Genomic DNA, 22,211 nt, shown 5'->3' with positions numbered 1-22,211 from the left:
CTTCTGCCTCAGCCTCCCTGGTAGATGGGACTACAGGCATATGCCACAATGTCCTGCGTATTTTTCTATATACTTTTATTTGGCTGATTAATTTCTTTTTATTTTTAGTATAGACACAGCCTCATTCTTGCTCAGGCTGGTTTCAAACTCCTGACCTTGAGTGATCCTCCTGCTTTGGCCTCCCAGAGTGCCAGGATTACAGGTATGAGCCACTGCTCCCAGCCAACACAAACTGTCATTACACAAAGAACTCGATTAAAGAATTGGCTCAATTAGAAATGTTAATCCTTTGCGATTGGAAATCTTTCGTGCAAACAGTTATATCTTCGCCTAAATTTTTATAGTTCACCACTTGGTGCAGGGAAAAGATGCATCAGCAACCCTAGTTAAATGGGTCTAGAAACCCATGAATAAAAATTTCTGACTCAAATTATGGGCCAGGAATATTGGTTTGATATTAATGCGCAATTAAAATATGATCAGGCTATTTCTCAAATTCAACAGTGCTGTATTAAACTAGGGAAAAGATAGCTTCTCTTGGCTGTATCTTTCCATATAAATGTTAAACAAAATGTTAATGAAACTTATATAGATTTAATTGCTAAATTGCAAGAAATATCAGGTTCAAGAAATAGTAAGTCCTCCTAATTTAAGCAATATCACTTTACATATACTGGCTTTTAATAATGTTAATTCTAAATGCCAGCAGCTTTATGTCCAGCAAAATTAAACAGCATGGTGCCACCACTGCCATGGCTGCTGAGCCACCCAGGCCGTGGCTGTGCTCAGCCAGGCAGCCCAGCACCAGCTCCCCACCACCGCACCCCAATGGCACCTTATGGCCCAAGGGGAGCACCTGTGTGCGGAAAAAACTTTTAAGAAATTGCCAAAAGGTCTGATCAGACATTTAAAATGCAACTTTGGCTGAGACTCTTGGCCCAAAAGGTAATTTCAGAGAACAAATATCATCTTGTGACAATGGACTCTTAACACCATCTACTGAGATATATATACCTATAGATATATTTGGCCTGATCCTACAAGCACATTCATATTAGTTAATAATTTGGTCATATTACTGTTACATTAAAAAGAGTAATAATCCATTTAGGTATAATTGATTCAGCTTATTCGAATGAAGTTTCAGTTATGATGAGTTTCACTTCCGATTATGTTATTCAGGCTAGAGACTGTATTGCACAACTTCTGCTATTAATATGCAAATTTAAAAATCTAATATTTTAAGACAAGGAGGTTCTGGAAGTACTGCAATGAAAGTATATTGGCAAACTTTATTAATGACCAAAAACCTCAATTAGAAATTCAGCTAAATGACAAATCTTTCGTTGGATTTATAAATACTGGAACAGATATTAAAATTTATCTAAAGGATTTTGGCTAAGGGTTGGCATATTATAATAATAGATTTAAGGCCGGGCGCGGTGGCTCACGCCTGTAATCCTAGCTCTCTGGGAGGCCGAGGCGGGCGGATTGCTCAAGGTCAGGAGTTCAAAACCAGCCTGAGCAAGAGTGAGACCCCGTCTCTACTATAAATAGAAAGAAATTAATTGGCCAACTGATATATATAAAAAAAAAAAAAATTAGCCGGGCATGGTGGCGCATGCCTGTAGTCCCAGCTACTCGGGAGGCTGAGGCAGAAGGATCACTCGAGCCCAGGAGTTTGAGGTTGCTGTGAGCTAGGCTGACGCCACGGCACTCACTCTAGCCTGGACAACAAAGGGAGACTCTGTCTCAAAAAAAAAAAAAAATAATAGATTTAAAAGACTGTTTTTACTATCCTTTTGCAAATATCTGATAGAAAAAAATTTGCCTTCACCATACCTGCTTTAAACAATCAACAGCCAACTAAGCAGTATCAATGGAATGAAAGGGAAACAATTCTATATAAAAATTTTAATAAAAATGTTTTAAAACAAAAGTATTAGTTTTATTAAAAGATAATTTTGTTTAATTTATTGATTTTTTAAAACCACTTGGTTTATGTAATGATATAAGCAGAAGAATAAAAGTACAGTGCTGACTTGTCACACGCACAGTCAGCCAGCACACATTTACCCAACACACACATCTCCATACTGTGTCAGGCATTAGTAATGCAGAGATTGATCAGATATATTTGTTGATTTTTAAGTAACTTACATATAAAAATACATTTAGTAAAGTACCTATAGATTTCAGGTAGAGCATAGTACAAATAAACATAACAATGTGGGCCATAAAGTCTGGAAAAAATTGTCGTGTGTTCTCCAGACAAATGGTAAAAATGGGAGGGAAGAGGCCTTCAGGTAAAAAAGCAGGAGGTAATAAGGGAGGAATTATGGAATAAATTGTTGGACTCTTAAAACTGCATGAATGTCTACAGAGCTCATATGTTCAACACTGTGTTTTTCAGTCCTAAACACATTCTAGCACACATTGCTTCCTGAATTAATAAATGAATGAATAAAAATACAGTGAGGAAAATCACAGGCCATAAAGTCAGTATTTAGGTATTTACTAAAACCAGGGGTTCCTTCTTTCTCTCTGCTGGAGATACTTTTGTTATTGTCTGTTTAAAAAATAAACTATGTTACGCAAAGTATCCAGGAGAATCAAATTCATAGAAGCAAAAATTAAAATAGTTTTGCCAGGGACTGGAATAATGGAGAAATGGAGCTGTTTACTGGGTGTAAAAATGTTCTTGAAATTTCTTTCACACAGTATGATTATACTTAACACAACTGTGCTGTGACCTAACAATGTTGTTACGCAAATATGTTGCGTATACTTTACCACAATTTCAAATTTTAAATTACCTATATAGTCACCAAGCGATTTAGAATAGGATAGTGTTATTCTGTCTGTATTATCACATTGGTGATATTGGCCACATTGGCGAGAATTTTTCTCAGTCATGGCATCCCCATTTTTGTTTTCATTTTTAGTTTTTATCAGATAGTCCTAGAGGATTTTGATTCTAGGTGTCTGCTTAAAAGTGGGAGAGGTTTTAGACCTCTCCCAAAATCTTTTTAAAAAAATAAATACCCAAGCTGAAGTCCAATATTATGTCCATTACTTTGTGGGTTTGCCCTACACAGCAAGCCCTATCCTGGCAGTATCCAGGGGTAGTTCTAGTAACAAGGCAGGTCCTCAGAAGCCAGGGCATGTGAGTGGAGCAAGAAGAGAGTGGGGCATGAAATAAGATTCTGAGAGGTGAGAACATGATAGAAGCGATGCAGACAGGAAAATGGGCTGAGTGAGCTCTACCCCAGCAGGGGAGTAACACTGCAATGCTTTTGTCTGGAGACAGCAGAAGACCCTGGACCAGCTAAGCTGCCAGAGAGTACTGAGAGTGCCCTGGACTGGATCAAGCAGTGGCAAGGCCACCACGGCACACTAGAATGAGAAGGTGATCTAAGATAATGTTCATCACAACTAAATTCATTGGGTGTTGGGCTAATGGGAGGGAGGTGAAAGGGATGGGAATATACATACCTAATGATTGCAGTGCTCACCGTTCTGGGGGACGGACACACTTGAAGCTCTGACTCAGGTGGGCAAAAGGCCATATACATAACCTAAACATTTTTACCATTGTAATATGCTGAAACAAAAAAAAATTAAAAAGAGCTAAATCTTGTGGGAAATGTACCACAAGTAGCTCCTAACCCAGAAAGTCTACACTCAGAATTACAAGCATCTCCCCCAAAAGTGAGTGATGTTGTGAGGTGTAGAGTGGGCAAGAGTGGGGAGAAAACCCCAGGAAGGAGGAGTCAGAGGCTGAGGGATGGGGTTGCAGGTGCTAGTGAAATCAAAGATGCAGTTTTACACACCCCGACCTCTTTCATAGACTTCAAGAACAATCAATTGGAAGGGGTCTCATTCTACATTTTATTAGACATATTAACTATATTCAAATTCATCCACATCATGATTTAATAATTTTGGTGTAGGAAAAGGGCAGAATGGCTTTTAAGAATATTTCTTTGGAAATAATTATATTTTGCAACATTTTAAGGTTTTTTTTTCTCTTTTTTTGTTTGTTTTTAACCACTTCAGTACCGTGCTCACTGGCCACGAACTTTGCCCACAGCCAGCACTCATAGTCCGCATGATAGTTTGTGCTTTGCACTGACAATGAATCCATTTTGCTCTTGTGTGATGAGGAAAGCTTTAAAGCACTGAAAGCTTGTTTCACTTTACAGGCAGTTTTACTTGTAATGCAAATCAGAATAGGTAACATATACATATATGTTTTCATTACCTTATTTTTAAATGTTCACAATTTTATTTGGATAAATGAAAAATCAGAAAAGTGATGTCATGGCTGTCGGTTTAGTTGACGCTCGGCTGTGCGCCTTCCTATCATGGCTGTCAGCTAAAGTCGCTGTGCATATTCATCTGTAGCTATCGACTATAGTTGACACTCATACCAAAGTGGTTAATAAGCTAGAGATTTTATATCAGGCTTCTGATATTGTCTTAGATCTTTGAAAGTTCAGAGATAGTAGCTTCTAGTGCTGTGTTGCTCTCCTGATAAAACAACCTTACCCTCCACTCTTCACTGTGCACACGCCTTAAGCAGCTTTATCTCATCCTGTCACATCAGCACCCCCTAAATGCTACAAGTGCTAAATGCAGCTTCAGATCCACACACCAAACCACCTCTCAGCTGCCTTCCCTTGCAACCCATAGGAAACTCACACCTACCATGTAGAAAGCTAAGCTCACTCTGCAGCTTCTTTCACAACCCCCTGTGGTACTTCAGAACATATTGTCACAGAAAAAAACACCACAATAATTCACCCTCTCAATTTGGAAGCCTAAGTGCCATTATCAAGACTTATCCTTCACACCATATTCTTAAGTAGGCATAAGTCCCACTCATTCCTGAAAATTTCTCTTACCTGACCCATTTGTTTCTACCTCAGAAAAAGGCACCATTGTGCACATCATCTCACCTCTAATATTATCTTAATCTATGCCTCTCCTTCCTCAATACCAAAGCCTCAGCAGGGCCCTAGTCAGTGTCATGTTGATTGGCCTGATGGGTTCCCAACTGTTCTTTATCCTTGTAAGTTGGCCCCTCCAAATTATTCCCTAAACATCTACTAGCTAGAGGATTGCCAAAATGCCAATTTTATCACCTCAATTCCTCCATAAACTCCTTCAGAGGCTCCCACAGTTTCTGGGCTATCAGATCAGTGTATAAAGCTCATTTGGATCGGGCTCTGATTCCTGCATAGTTTCCTCCCATACTCCCCTCCATCACACCGCCTGTGTTATTTTCATAAATGTTTAAGTATCTAGGATGCGCCAGCCATTGCTGAAGGATCCTACACATATCCTATGCTCTCTCACCGTTTACATATAAATGGATTTCCTAAATTCACCATGCCATTTTCTACTACTTTACCTATAAAAACATTGATTTTCTTTTTCTTCCTGAACTCCTTCTCCACCACCTGTGCCTAATTAACTACAGTCCATAGAAGCCTGACTACAGAGATAAAATGTAGTGTGTTTTCTTTACTTACAGCTTACCGGGTTTACCTTAGGAGCCCCTAGTGACTAAATTCAGGAAAAAAATTAAGTCTAGTTCCCACTTTACAAATGAGAAAAGTGAGAGTCAGTAAGCATAAAGAACTTCTTGAAAGTTATACAGCAGTGGAAGAGCTTGATTTGGCCAAAAGTGGTACTTATAACCATGCTACACAGCTTATTTCCAAATGGATCGGTTATGGACGTTTTTGCACTGCTTACAGGGGCTTTCTGCTGTGAAGAAGCTTTGCTATATGCTGAATGGCAAAAGTTTGCTCCATTCAAACAATTTAATTAATCCCTTTTGGAAACTTTAAGACTTTATAAGGAAGCACAATCACTCACTTAATGTCCCTTAGGCAAATGATACATTGGGATAAAGTGAGAGAATACTAGAACTTGTATTGATGTTTACTTTTATCCTAAATGTAGTGATGATGCTTTGCTAATAACTGATCATAGTAAATAAAGACTCTCAATATGCATTAATTAGGGGTGCATACCCCAAAGGCTTTTACTGGTAGGAGTTTGAGATAAGCAGTATAGGGTCCCTGTTCTCTACTGTCCCCTGCTCATTTCCTTCTACTCTCCATGAAGCTCACTCCACTTGATCCACATCTCACCAAGCTCACCCTCAGGTTCTTCCCACATATCCTCACTCAGTGCACTCACTACCTTCATCCAGGTCTCTGCTCTGATGGATCTCCCTAGGGGCAAATCACCCACACCCCACCCCACCATCAACTCTCCCTCCACTTATCCTGCTTTACTCCACTCCATCACAGTTACATTTACCTGACAGTATATATTTGTGTGAATCAACACAAACAGAATGAAAGCTCAGGGAGCCTGGGAGCCTTCTCTGTTTTGTTTCCAGCCTTTTCTCCAGTGCAGTAGGAATTATGATCTGAAGGATGAATGTAGATTTTGCTCTTCTGGTACCATGTTCACTCCTGAGTGTAGATCATTCTTTGGTTAAACTTGTTTGGCTGCCTTGTGGGCTTTTCTTATCTATAGGCCAGTACTTTATCTTCCCATGGCTGGTTTCTGCTTGGCATCCAAGAGAACATTCTTGAATACTGAAAATGTTTGATATCCATGTTGAAGTATAAGCTGTAGCCTTTAACCACATGTTGTTACTTAGCTCTTGTAAAGTGTTTAGTGTAACTAAAACACTGCATTTTTTATTCTATTTAGTTCTTAAAAATGTTTCCTGTAATTGTGAGAGGATTTCTATTTCTAGAACTTTAATTAAGAAAAAATATTTCAAAAGTACATGTTGAAATGCAACAGTGCTTATGCTCTCTCTTCCAATGTGTCAAGGCTCATATTCTAGAACCCTTTAAGATACCGTAGTAAATCCTGGTGAAATGCAAATGTAATTATTTACTGAAACTAAAAGAAGAAGGGCAGGGCAAAAATGAATTTGAAGTGCTGGAAAGTACCTTGTGACTAAATTCAATGTAATTATGTACAGATTGTGAACATAATGCTCTTTCAAACTTTCTTCACAGTTAACAAAAAAGGAACAAGCACAGCAGAACAACCTGACATCAAGGGTTGTGTCATCCTTTAGTCCTATTTTACAGAACCCAGGATCCATGGCTTTTTTTTGTCCTAACCATGGTGGAACTCCTGGTCCTTTCTGGAAACATCACAGTAATTCTCCTCATTCGGCCCTACTCACCTCTCCAGTGCAATATATATTTTCTGATCAGCAAGCCATCTGTCATGTAGCAATTCTATATGTACATGTTTGTTCCTCAGATGGCCCTCAACTTTCTCTCTAGGGATCATCACATCTCTCTCACTGACTTTGACATTCATTTCTTCCTTCTCATCACTTTGTCAGCAGCAGAGTGTCAGATGCTGGCCGTCCTGGCTTAGCACTGCTATGTGGCCATCCGTCACCCATTGTGATACCCCATCCACATTCCCCATGTCCTCTGTGTTCTCCTGGTGCAGGCATCTTGGCTGAGGGTAGTGCTCAATGCATTGATATATGTGCTCTGCCCTCTGACTTTCCATTACTTCACTTCCAGGGAAGGTCGTCATTTTGTTTCTGTGATCCCAGCTGTATTTAAACTGGTCTCTGCTGACACTTCCCTCTAAATCAGTGTCTTTTTATCCATGGTGTTAGTTTTCTCTTCCCTCCTATCTTAGCTATTATGACCTCCTATGTATTTATACTGTCCACTCGACTGGTGACAGTCTCAGGCCAGGGACACATGGAAACCCTGGCTACTTACTTCTCTCCCATGCCCCTGGAGTCTCTATTCTATGTGGCTGCCCTTAGCAAGTACCTTCTACAAAAGTCTCATTCCCCTGATTAGGAGAAGTGGTCTCTGTCATCTATACCATACTAATGACAATGATCAACCCTCTCATCTATAATCTGACAAACGGGGATATCTCTGGAGTCCCCAGGAGAGTTCTCAGAAAATAGAAATATGACATATTTAACTTTTCACTAAAATCCAAATCTAAAACAATGAAACACATACATTGAAATGGTGGGATTTACCATATGTAGAGAGACATATTCATATGCATTTACCTATAAAGCCAGATATTTTGAGGAACAGATATCAGACAAAAAGAAATGATCCTCTCTTGAAAGTTGATATGTAAATAGGTCATTTTCTTCCTGTTACTCATTTCTGTATTAGTACTCCAATATAATATATTTGGAATGTGTCTTATTCATGTACTATATCAAATATCCATTTCTTATTCCTATGCAATCATCTTATTGGTCATTGCTATTTATTTTTATATATTTGTTTTTAATTGACAAATAATTTTTTATGTATAAGTCAGACACAGTGTGATGGTTTTATCTAGGCATACTTTGGGAAAGATATGTTAAAAATAATTGACATTTCTCAAAAGAGACTAATGAATGTTTAACAGATATAAGTCAAAATGCTCAACCTATCTAATTATCATGGAAATGAAAGTTAAAGCCACAGTGAGCTATTATCTCACGCCTATGAGAATCCCTATTCTCAATATGATGAATACTAAGTACTGGTGAGGATGAGGAGAAAAGGAAACACTTGCATATTGTTGCTGTGAGTATAAATTAGGACAAGCAAATTTATTTCTCTTTCAATAAATTTATGGGGTACCAATCGTGTTCTGTTTTTTTTTTTTTTTCTTTGATGATTGTATGAATTATACAGTGTTAAATTCAGGACATTTAGTGTATCATTCATTAAATGAATTTAGGTTTCACCCAGTACATGAGATTTGATCCCTCAATCCCAATCACCATCCTCCCTTCTGAGTCTTAAAAATCAATTTTCTCATTACCGCCAATGTAGAGAATAGTATAGAGATTCCTCAACAATGAGAATTGAATTACCATATGATCCATTACTCCCAATTCTTCATGCATATTCAATTGAAGCAAAACCAGTATGTAGAAGGTATATCTGTCCTTCCATGTTCATTACAACAATATTCATTCTAGCCCAGGTATAGAAACAGCTGAACTTTCAACCATCACATGAGTGGAAGAAGAAAATGAGGTGAATTTACACAATGAGCCTTCAAACAGAATGAAATTCTCTCATTTGTGACAACATGTTTTGAACTGAAGGACATGATGCTAAATAAAGTAAGCCAGGCACAGAAAGACAAACACTGTATGATCTCACTTATCTGTGGAATCTAAAGAAAGCTGATTTCTTAGTGGGAAGTGTGGTCACCACAGAGAATAGGATGGGGAAAGAGAAAATCAAAGGGTACAAAGTATCAGTTTGTGCATTTTTAAATATTCATAGACCTCTAAAAAGAAGTACCATGATATCCTTACTTAATTATATCCATTAAAATGTAGTTATCTTCTAATGCTACCATTATAGACAATATACTAAATTATATATTTTAACGTATAATTTTTCTTAAATTTGAAATTTTTCTAAAGTCACCCTAACCCTAAGTACCTGGCATGAGATTACTACATCAAAATTTATTGATGCATTTAAAATTTTTAAATAAACTTGACTTTTTGCTTAAGTGACTTTGAAATCATTACTTGTTTGACTTTTATATTTGCTTTGTGACTCAATATTTGGAATTTTTATAAAATTTAGGAAAGATGTATGTTTTTTATTTTTATATTTTTTATTTCAAAAAAAATGAGAGTACAAATATTTTAGTCACATTTTATAGCTTTGCCTCTCGGTAGCAAGGATCAGAGGTGTGCCCTTCCCCTCCATGATGATCAAGGCATCTTTCAGATGTGGGCTTACCCAAAACCCCTGAATCCCTCTTGAACACCACCAGCATTTGAGCACCATAGTGTTAATCAGTCAGTACCAACTTGATGGCAAGTACATGTGGAGCCATTCTTCTGATCTTGTGTCACTTCACTTTGGATAATGGGCTCACTCAATCCAGGAAAATATAAGCAGTCCTGGCTCACTGTCATTTGTTAAAATTGAGTAATATTTCATTGTAAACATATACCAAATATTAATAATCCACTCATGAATTGATGGGCTCATGTGTGGCTTTTATTTTTAGATTTTAAAATTGTAACATGCTAATTAATTTTATTTCATCAGAATTTGTATCTTCAAAGGTGTAAGTTCTCATCAAATAATCAACATGTGTCCTGAAAATTTCATCAAACTATAGGAGTTCCCTCTAAGAAACCCCATGGGAAAGGGTGAACTGTAATGGAGATTGAAGCTAATGACATATTAATTTCCCTTAGGATACCCTAGGTCACTTTGTAAATCTTATTATGTCTTGGCTGGGGAAACATTAGATTGATAAAGCATTCCCTGGGTCCTCAGGTAAGAAGTGGCTCAGGGTAGAATGAAGGGTTGAGCAGCACCGAAATGGAATGGCAGACATATCCATCTCCCCAGGTGGAGCATTTTCTGGAAACAGCACCAAAACATGGCATCATTGTCCTAAGAAGAGTCAGAGATCTTAACTATCTGCCTAAGTTTTGTAAATCCTTTTGAAATATTTTTAAAAAGGACTTTTTTAAGAAATGCTTTTTCTGAAACTGAGAAAGATGACTTTGAAATGAAATATCAAGGAACATAGTTCCCTGTCATGCAATTTCCATATAAAGATGGGATCCAAACTTCAGTGAGCATCTATCTTTAAGTTGCAAAATTATCTTTTCCTGCATTGACTTCAGAAGCTTGTTTTTTATTTGAATTTAATCAATTACCAAAAAAAGAGAGTCTCACTAATTACCCAGTAAGTTTATGGTGCACTGTTTAGGACAAATAGGGCTGTCTAGACTTCTTTTTTTCTTTCTTCAAAGCTAATTATTATTTATCTAGATAACATGTATGTAAAAATACAGGTGCGACTTTATGTGTCCCTTTGCAATCTCTCAGTGGATTGTCACTGTGCACATCACATTCTGCTTTAATTGAGTAATAAAAGAGTTTTCTTTTAATTCCCTTTTAACTTTGTGAAGAGGTCTTCTTATTTGGAGACTCTTGACTTTTAATATTTCCTGAACACTTTCCAGTTATTAACTGAGTAGCACCTAAGTGGACACACAGGTGCTACAGTAATAGGGTATTGGGGAGGTGAGAGGGGGGAGGGGGGCGGGTATATACATACATAATGAGTGAGATGTGCACCATCTGGGGGATGGTCATGATGGAGACTCAGACTTTTGGGGGGAGAGGGGGAAATGGGCATTTATTGAAACCTTAAAATCTGTACCCCCATAATATGCCAAAATAAAAAAAAAATGCAACATAATCATAAAATGTGTCCACCACTTCTAAATTAGAAGGGCTTTGAATATTAGATTCCTTCTTGAGCTTCCAGTCTGCAACCTGCAACTCTGCAGCAGAGAGCTTCACTGTCCCCACATCTACACACAGTAAGTTCTCTAGGCCTCTTTTGTGTCTACTGTCCCTCCAGAGCATACTTAGTCTAGTTTCCTGTAAATACACTCTCATAGGATAATAATTAATAGCTCTATCCTTTCTCTAAATGCATCTCTCATCTTTAGCACTGAAATCGATTCAGAGACCATGGGGCTCAGACACAATGGGAACAAGATAATCCAGACTTGGTTGGACACATAAACTCCCTTTCTGCCTTCTCGTCTTGCCCAAATGCCAGGAAATGTGCAGTGAGCCCTACTGAATTCATGCCTCCCTGGAGACCTAAATCTGGTGCTCTGAATTCTGGATCCAAGGTTCCTCAGGATGCATTTGAGCAGCTTCCAAAGAGGAATTTCTCTTCCTGTTTTCATTCCCTCTCTGTACATGCAAAACATACAAAAGTTCAATCCAAACTAGACCTGGCCTGAACCTGGAATTCACAAAACAGTGAGATACTATGGACTGAGGAAGGACCAAAATCTCAGGGGAGACATATGCTTCAGTGTAAGAGATCAACATGGACTTGTAAGTTGACTTTGAAAGGACCTATTTGGAGTGAGTGTAAAGAATTTTCTAGGTCTTGTGTAGTGTCATATTATAGTTGTGTGAGAAGAATAGAAAGAATGGCACTACACCTAAATTTTTCTGCAAATTATTGCACACTTACTACTCACCTTTTTGGTATAACAAGGATTAAATCACACAATGTAAATGCTGTTCACAGTGCAACAAACCATACTTCTGAGCACATAGCACATGCTCAGTAGACATTGCATTATGCTGCTCTTCACTTTGGAAATTAAGCATATGTTGTGATGAGTGTTGGGCAAAAGGCAGTATGTATGCTGTGCTTGCTTTCTCTACCTGAGTGCTACTAATAATGGATTTAGGTTGAGAGACATCAGCACCAAAGGGGGACCTGACAAAGAACCCAATGTATGTACCCCTTCCACACCAGCAGACCACATTTCTTGGAGTGAGGCCCACAGTACCACATGATTTATATTCACAGTGATGTTTCAGAGACAATTTTAAGGTAATTCCCTCTCAGCCCAGGATTTCAATTAGGATAACCTGGCTATATTGAAGAAACACCATCACCTGCCTGTTGGGCTGTATGGGAACATTCATGTGTTTTTAATTGTGCCCCAAATAATTCTAATTTCATAATAGGGTCAATCATTAGGACTCATGCATACATTCATGAGAATTGAGTTGAGCCTTTGTTCAAGAAAGAAGTCACAGTTTCTGCTCTATTGAGTTTGGTAGAGGCAGATCAGTGTGGTCCATATTCCCACTCCTGTTGCAGAAACTCCTGGCACCTGTAGCAGGGGGAGGTAACCAGAAGAAAAGACAGTAGAACCTCCCATTTTGGTCTCCATGAATTAGCTGATTATAGCTGACTCTTTACTGTGAGTAAGAAAAAGTGAGTGTAGCTCTTCTTCATTTTATGTTCTTCCTGCTTGTGAGTGTTGTGGAAACAAGGGGAGAAATTGTGCTGACTCCTTTCAGGGCAGTCTCAAGATTTAATTCTCATTGTTCTACACAATATCACCTGAAAAGAAATTTTACAGTAGGAGAAGAGGAAGAAGAAATGGCTTGTTTTCAGGTAAGTGTGTCCCAGATTTAGGTTGTGTCCACTATTTCTCCTAGAAAGTCATGTAGAACTTCAATTTTTTTTTAACTTGTAAACCTTTACTTCTTTAACTGATGTGTATGCCTAATAAGTTTTGTAACTACTTTTTTTAATATCTTCTTATGATAGTCAAGGAGCTCTGAAAAATCATTCCTCCCTATATAACGGAGCCTGCTCTACATTCTTTCCCACAAGCTTCTTACAACAATAACCAAGTTTCACAAGAAATGTATGACCTGTAATATTGAAAATGTTCCCATTTTGACAGATCAAGATAGAATAATTTGGATGTCTGAGATTCCTGTTGGAGATTGGACATATTCTTTGAATTTGAGTGAAGAGGGGGAACATGTACTCTCAAAGTTTTATCTCGATGCTTCATCAGCTCTATGTCAAATATTATTAGGAGAATTCAGGAATAGGATAGCATTGTTTGCCTAGGATATTCAGAAAATCATGGAAAAAAGAGAGAATAGAAGACTTGTTCTGTATGATGCTAAAGTATTTACATACATTATTAAAGATAACAAAACATGAGAAGTATCTGTATCTGAAATTTTCATAAAACTGATGATTCCTCATGATTGCATATTGTTGTCCACTACCATGCCAACAGTGATTTTGTATCCTTCTCTTTTCAAGGGTGCCTAACACTAATTTTCCCATTAAAGTTGTTCATTTCATTCACTTGCTTAAGATGCTCTCTGACAGATTCCTCCAATATAAAGTTAATTGATTTTTTTCTTTATCATTAAGTGTCTTGTGGAGACTTACTGAGAGTTTTGAATGAGCCATCACATTTAATTGGAAGCTCCCCTTTCTTCTTATACCTTGCTTTGAAAAATGAGGGCTGTCATCTGTGTTCTGTTTAGATGAACTGAGATTAATTCAAATTCTACCATTTATGGGATGTTGACAAAATACTCTCCTTAGGCAAGAAGCATTGTTATCAGCAATTATATTATGTGACATGCAGAGATTTGGACCCCACCCCAAATCTCCTGAATCAGAATCTGTATTTTAGCAATATCTCCAGTTCTTTATTGTACTCGTAAAAATTAGGTGACACCCTCTAACTGACTATGTTTTTCAATATAAGAAATATGCACAATTTATTGACATGATGTAAATATAACACCAATAAATTTTTATTACTATTGTAAGGTCCTTAATTTTGTATTAAATACTTTATCACCCAAGGCAGAATCATTTGCACACAGTTTCATACATCTTTTGTGATATTCATTCCAGCATATAAGAGAATGTGTTCAATAATATCAATGTGCTAAAAATTATCTTATTGGCTAATTCCAGTCACTCATATGTCAGAAACTGTTCTCATAACTCATTTTCCTTGTAGTCAAGTGAATAACTCTCTCTATGGTGACTTGGGAAATATGTGTCTTTTTACAGGAGATGGTGACATTCAGGGATGTGGCTGTAGAATTCTCTCCAGAGGAGTGGGCATGCCTTGACGATGCTCAGCGGAATTTGTATAGGGAGGTGATGTTGGAGAACTACCGAAACCTGGTCTCCCTTGGTGAGGAACACATATATACCAAATTCCTATTCCACATTAAGGTCATTATTTTATTTTTGTAGATACTTTCTTAAAAGTTTCTACTTTACATGAATGAATTTCTCATCCATGCTTTTACAGAAACTTTGAAGATTGTCGTTCGGTAAAATAAAATTATTAGATGTCTCATGTTATCTTAACCCTTTCCCTTTCTTGGGCCAATATGTATATTTCACACTAGATTAGTGGTTACTCTAGAAATCAGGGTATATAATAGTTGCCTGTACCTTAGAATAGAATTTCCAGCTCTTATTTATTTGGTGCTAGTGGGAATTGGTGCTCTAGTCATAAATTAGAAAAAAATTTTTATCATTCTACAGGGTCTGTGAGAAAACAATATGTTGCAAAGGAATTTTATAGAATCTTCTGTAATGTTGTGTCTACTAAGGATAGCACTGCATTAGTAATTGGAAAGTCTTCAGTAAGAGTCATGTGAAATTTTTCTAATGAAATAGGTCTTGTTGCCTCAAAGCCAGAGCTGATTGCATGTCTGGAGCAAAGGATCGAGCCCTGGATTATGAAGAAAGAGGAAACAACACTTAAATATCCAGGTAGGTAAGATTCAGTGAAGCACATAACAAATGTTAGAGAGCCAAAGCTCAAAGAGGAAGGCAGATATTAAAACGTGGCTTGAAATATGCTGTTCAGTTGGAAATGATTTTTAGAATCCTGTGTACGTTGCTCTTTATCTTCCAGAAGGACATCTTTTGTCCCAGGCTCTTAAACTCTCTAAGAATTCTACCCATAAAGTGATCATCCTTAGAAGTCAGAGCCATACTTTCTTGATGGCTTATAAGGGACTACATTATCTATTAGCATTTGTATTGTTTAGGAGTTATGGGACTATATGTGCATATTTTGAAGACCACTACATTAAACCATACTTTGACAGGGTTTTGGTCTCCTGCCATTTCTTGAGTACAGTGGCTGATCATAGCTCACTGCAAACTCAAACATCTGGCTCCAGGGATCCTAAAACCTCTGTATTCCAAGTAGCTAGAACTATGGGCATGAGCTACCATGGCCAGCCATTATTTTTCATTATTATTATTATCTGGTAAAAATGGAATCTCCTTATGTTGCTAGGGCTGGTATAAGATCCTGGCCTCAAGTCATCCTTCTTGCTTGGCCTCCAAAAGTGCTGGAATTATAGGTGTGATCCTCCATGCCCAGCTCCATGTTTTAAGTTCCTTTTGATGCGTCATTTCTGAAATGTGTAAAGGGGAACAGTGGACATATTTGGATTTGTTTCTGTAATACCAGAAACCCTAGGGACAGATAATTTTCTGCATCATGATTTCCAATTCTAAGTTTTCAGAGGCAATTCTACAGAAAGTCAGGCTCACTAACTTTGTACAAATGCATAGCCTCTGCCTAAATGTAAGAAAATCTAATCTTATTTCAATTCTAAATAATCTTTTTCTAGTATAAATAAGAGTAAATTTTCAACTTTATTATAGCCAAATACCAAAACTATAATATAGTTTATTTTGCACGCTTACCTTATAGAATTCCTAAATATACTGTCTCATTCAGTGTTTCACATCCATGAATATATTTATACTCCCAATTGATTCACAATATTTTGATAACTTATATTCCATAATTTCCCCCGTTTAGTAGCATCATAATTGTATCATTCATATGTGTGTATGTGTGCATATATTTCTGTGTGGAGGATGTTTAATGGGTGGAAGTTTCCGCAAATAATAATTAAATAACTGCATGTATTTATTGTACACACTGTAGTGATCTGATGTGTGTATAAATAGTAAAACAATATAATTAAGGTAATAAACTGTTCCATCATCTCACATAGTTAGCATTTAATTATAGGGAGAACATTTATTAATAGTGAGGTCTATGGTCTTAACTAATTTTAAGCATATACATTATTAATAACTCTAATCATGTTGCCATACAATAGATCTCCACGATCTATTCATCTTATAACTAAAAGATTTTACCATTACACATCTCCTAATTTTTTGTGACTCTATACCCTGGAAACTACTGTTGTACTCTTTATATTTATAAATTCAACTTTTTAAAAATAATTATCCATAGCAGTAGTTATCTTTCTGGGAATGGCTGATTTTACTTAGCATAATGCCTACTACGTCCATCCATGTTGTTGAGATGGCAGGATATTTATCATTTTCATGGCTTAGTATTAGTATATGGTATGTTTTTGTACAGGCATTTTTTAATCTATTCATCAAAGCATGCATTTAGTTTGTTTTTATTTTCTTGGCAAATGTGCATAATGCTACGATATATATATGGGGGTGCAGAATCTTCTTGAGATACTACTGATTTTACATGATTATACTCATAGGTAGAATTAGTGAATGATAAGGCAGTTATGTTATCTACATGTTTTAACAAATCTCTATGATGACACTATCCATTTACAATCAATAACAGTCTACAGGGATTAATTTCCTGCACACTCTTGTCCTCACTTGTTATGTGTCTTGTTTTGGACATTAGCCATTTTAGCAGTTGTTAGGTGATACCTTATCATAGTTTTCATTTGTGTTTACATGATGTTTTGGCAATGCTGAGTTACTCTTTGTGTTTCCTGTTGTAAACTGGTATGTTTTCTTTGAAAATAATCTACATAAACTTTTGCTTATATTTATGTGGGTGATGACATTGTTTTGCATTTGAAAAATATGAGTTTCCCAATTATTTGGGGTATTTACATATTATACAATATATACTTTGAAAATACTTTCTCCCATCCTATATGTTTTCTTAGTTTTTTCCCTTGCTGTACAGAGGATTTTAAGTTTGATGCAGCCCAAATTTTTCCAATTTTGTTCCAGTGCACTTTGTTTCATATCAAAAAAAAAAAAAAAAAAGAAGAAAATTGCAAGTCTTATGTCAAGGTTTTCCCATATTTCTTATTTTCTTTATAATATTTTTAAAGAAATATTAGAGTTTTATGTATTCCATTTAAATCTTTGTTACATCTGGAGTTAGTTTTTGGTATCATAGAAGAAAAAATAGTCTGCTTTTTTTCATTTGTTTTTGGGTATCCAGTTTTCTAGCACCAAGCATTGAAGAGCCATACTTTGTGCATTGTGCATTGCTAGTGCCTAGATAAATGTTACTTGACCTTATATGTTTCGGTTTATTTCTGAGGTCTCCATTCTCTTCCATTGTTATTTTTGTTAGATTCATGTGAACATTTTGCTGTTTTCATTACTCCCACCTTAAAATTTAGTTTGAAATCAGAAAGTGCGATGCTGGAACCTTTTTTATTCTTTCTCATTATTATATAGGGCTCATCAATGGTATTTGTGAGATCATACAAATATTAGAAGTTTTTGGTTAATACTGTCAAGTAATGTCCCTGGAAATTTGATAGGGAGTGCATTGAATGTATACATTGTTTTGGATAATATCATTCTATTCACTGATGCCATCTTCAATTTCTTTTATTAATATCTTATAGTAGTCAGGGTAAAGGGTTTTTTTAACCACTTTAGTTAAATTTATTTCTTAGAGATCTGTTTTCTTGATGGTATTGTAAATGAGTGTTTTCCTTTTTCATTGTCTACTTTATTGGTGTATAGAAAAACAACTGCTATCTGTATGTAAATTTTACATCCTGTGACTTAACTGAGAGGCTTTATTACTTTTAAAGCTTTCTTCCTTTCTTCTTTATGGTTTTTGATCTATAAGATAATGTCATCTGTAAACAGTGTTATTTTTACTTTTTCCTTTCCAATTTGAGTGGATCTTGTCATGTTCTTGCCAAACATTTCTGCTTAGGTGTTGTAGTCACATGATAAAATAGTAGCATTAACAGTAGTTGCACATTATATTATGGTGGTATGTGTGCATATGAATGATTAAATACCTTTCCCAGTTTTTATAAACTGGATTTGGAAGGTAAAGATTTTTTTCTTTTGAGTACTTACACTAAAGGTATCTCCACTGGGTTTTCAATGAAGAGTTGCTGTAGCTAGGACACAAGACTTTCCCTTGCTCTGCAGTGGAGTCTGCATCTGGTGGGCCAGTTCCAAAGGGCTTGGGTGGTTTTCAATCCTCTCTTGTTTCTGGGTAAACTGGTTGCCTTCAGGGTTTGGATGTGTATGACACATACTAGGGCATGGTTGTTCATTTCAGTCTGCATATTTTAGGGCTAATACCATAAGCATGGGTGGGCGTGGCTCCCAATGAGTACTTTGGAAGAGTCCCTGCAGGTCACTGTGTGGATCTATGCTCTGAAAGAACTGGACATGGACTATAGTTCAGACTGCTGTAGCAGAGTCACAGTTCTGCTTTACAGATGATAGCAAGACCAAGTTATTCAGGTCTGCCTCCATGGCTGCAGATAGCTGTGTCTCTCCCAAAGTCTCTGGATGAGCAGCACCACTCCCACTTTGTCACAGGGAACCATCGGTGACTCTGTGTATCCAAGATGGTTGACCCATGTTGCAGTCTGTATTCAGGACAATGGGTCCTTAAGTTTGTCAGCTGGATCAGAGCCTGAATATTCTAAATGACCCTCCCAGATCTATTGTTCCACTAGAGTTTAACGACCTTCCATTTAAGTCCCCAAATTCAGATAATTGTGATTTTCCATGGATGGCTGCAAAATTTTTGTTGGTCTTTGGGAAAAAGTAAAATAAAACAAGTGTATCCTTCCCCTCCCACCATATAGCTGCTTTGCTCTCTTTATATATTTTAAATTTTTGATCTGTTCTATTTCAATTTTTATGATTTTTAGAATCAAAGGTTCAGAATGACATAGCAGCATTTCAATTTCTCTACATTCTCACCATACGTATGTATCTGCATATGCTTTTATTTATTTAAAAGTTCCCAATGTAATGGATGTGATGTGATATACTATTGTGATTTTGTTTTGCATTTCTCTAAAGATTAACAATTTTAAAATGCTTTCAAATTATGTTTGGCCATTAGTATATCTTCTTTGCAGAAATGCCAGATCAATCTATTGTCCATTTGTTAGTCAAGTTATTCATCTTTGTTTTTGAATTTTAATCATTGTTCATTTATTCACAATGTTAACTTCTATCAAATATGTGATTTGCATCTATTTTTACCCATTTTTCAGGAGGCATTTTTAGTCCACTAAGTTTTTCCTTTGTGCAGAAAATTTGAAGTGTGATACAATGCCATTTTTCTTCTCCTTTTTCTTGATTATCTATTTGATGTTACATCTACTAAAACAGTACCAGGACCAATATCAGGATGTTTCTCTTATATTTTCTCTAAGACTTTTATACATGTATTTCTTATGTTTTAATATTTAATTTATTTAAGATATATTCTCTATAGTGCAAGGGAAGGTACCAACATCATTTTTTTCCTCTCATAAATATTCAGTTTTCTACCAAATTTATTGAAGTGACTCTTCTTTTTCATTGCATGGTCATTGCAATCTTGAGGAACCTATGTTTGGACATGCACACAAGGTTTATTTCTGTGTTCTGTGTTCTTTTGTTTCATCTCATTGTCTTTGTGCCAGTAGCACATTTTTTTATTCCTGCTGATTTGTTTTCAAATCACGAAGTGCTATGCCTCCTGTTTGTATATCTAAAACAGTCTGGCTATTTATTGTTCCAAGACACTTTAGAATTTATTTTTATATATCTTCAAAACAAGTATGATAGGACTATTATAGACATTGAATTAAATTTGTATATCACTGTAGATAGTTTTGACATCTTAACAATTTTAAAACATCTGACCATTGAGCATGAATGCATTTAAGAGTGTTTAATTTTGACATATTTTTGTATTAGCCAGTTTCTGTATTGCTTTTGAGTTCTAGTTCCACTTCATTTTTGTTAAAAGGTATGTTTTTGTCAAAAGTTGTATGTTTTTAGGTTTCTTCAACTTGATAAGACTTAAGTGTCCTAACACCATTTATCATGTATGATGAAACCGTAGTGTATTCTGCTGCTTTTGACTGAAGAGCTCTGTAAATGTCTTTTACATCTTACTGGTCTATAATGTTTTTCCCATTATCTGTTTTCTTATTTATCTTCTGTCAAATTTTTCTATTCATCATTGAAAGTGAGGTCTTGCAGTCTGCTGTAACTAGTGTGTTGCTAGGTGTTTCTTGCCACACTTCTGTCCATACTTTGGTTCATATTTTTTAATATATTTAGAAGCACTGATATACAATATATATTTAAAAATATCTATGGTACAGTATATACATTACATGTACGTCATCTGTCTATGTGTATTCTGTGCCATAGATTTCTCCTAAATGACTCATTTTCTCATTATGAAAGTCTTTGTCTCTTCTGATGGTTTTTGACTTAAAGTGTATTTGCTTTAATTATTGCCACAATATCCTCCTCTTATTATTTATGTAGATTTTATGTAGATAATTTATGTAGATCCCCCTCTTATTATTTATGTAGATATTTATGTAGATTTATGTAAATTTTTACTTTCAACCAATTTGACTTTTTAGAGCTAAAAGAAGGCTTTTGTAGGTGGCATGTTATAGGGTTCTGTTTGTTTTTATTCATACATACATCTTATTTTTTCATTAGAAAGGCTAAACCATTTATATTTAATGAAATTTCGGAAGGAAGAGTTTGCTGTTTTTTATTATTCAAAAACTGAAATTGAGAATTTGAAAAGAATTGCATTTAATCTGTAGATCAATTTGGACATCTACACAACATTAGGTCTTCTTCCCTTGAAGTAGAACGTATTCAAGAGTGTGTTTTTTATTTTCCTATATTTGTTAATTTTTCTGTGTTTCTTCTATTATTTATTTTCAGTTTCATTCCATTCTAGTTAAAAATTAAAGTGTGTAAAATAACAACTTTCTAATATTGGTTAAGACTTGTGGCAGAACAGGTAGTTTTTTAGGAAGAACGTTTTATGAGCTATCAAGAAGATTGTATATTCTACTATTATTCTGTAGAGTGTTTCCAGTACACCTGTTAGGTCTAATTACTCTATAGTGTTGTCAAACCTTTTGTTTTCTTATTAATAATTTGACTAGTTTTCTTATTATTGAAAATGGAATATCAAAGTATCCTATTATTTTCCTGTCCAATTCTTGCTTAAATTCTGTCAATGCTATTTAAAATATACTTGAAAACCTTGATGTGAGATAAAGATAGATATCATATATATGTATTATTTTCATAAGCCCTCCGTGAATGACCACTTTTTATATTTAATGTCCTTGCCTAATATAATTTTAAACTCCACTGCTCTTAGATGCTAAATGTTTTCCTGATATATCTTGCTAGATATATCATTCAGATATATTCTGCCAGTTTTAGTCTGTTGTTCTCACCAGGTATGAAGTCAAGTCACTTTAGATAGAATATAGTTGGATTTTTTAAATCCCTTTATTTAACTGTGTCTTCTGACTCTAAACACTAGGACATAAATATTTACATAATTTTCTCAAGGGAAGGACTTACAATTTCTCTAATGTTAATTGTTTTATTTGACTTTGTCACTATCTTTTCTTTCTTTCCTTTCTTTCTGTTCTGCATTGTGCCTCACTGATTTTGAGTGACATATTTTGTTTCTTTGCCTGGCTTTCTTTTTTTATCTC

The 22,211-nt window shown here is 35.9% G+C and overlaps 1 protein-coding gene across 1 annotated transcript in view; it reads left to right on the top strand.

Moving 5' to 3' along the window:
• The window catches only part of LOC142865701 (uncharacterized), a 97,055-nt gene that overhangs the window by 46,131 nt on the left and 28,713 nt on the right, over window positions 1-22,211 (top strand). The gene's annotated exons all lie outside the window — the stretch shown is intronic.

Source organism: Microcebus murinus, chromosome 31 (assembly GCF_040939455.1).
Source record: "Microcebus murinus isolate Inina chromosome 31, M.murinus_Inina_mat1.0, whole genome shotgun sequence".
Classification (NCBI taxonomy): domain Eukaryota; kingdom Metazoa; phylum Chordata; class Mammalia; order Primates; family Cheirogaleidae; genus Microcebus; species Microcebus murinus.
The sequence above is the reverse complement of the archived record's forward strand: the minus strand, read 5'-3'. Positions and strand labels throughout refer to the sequence as shown.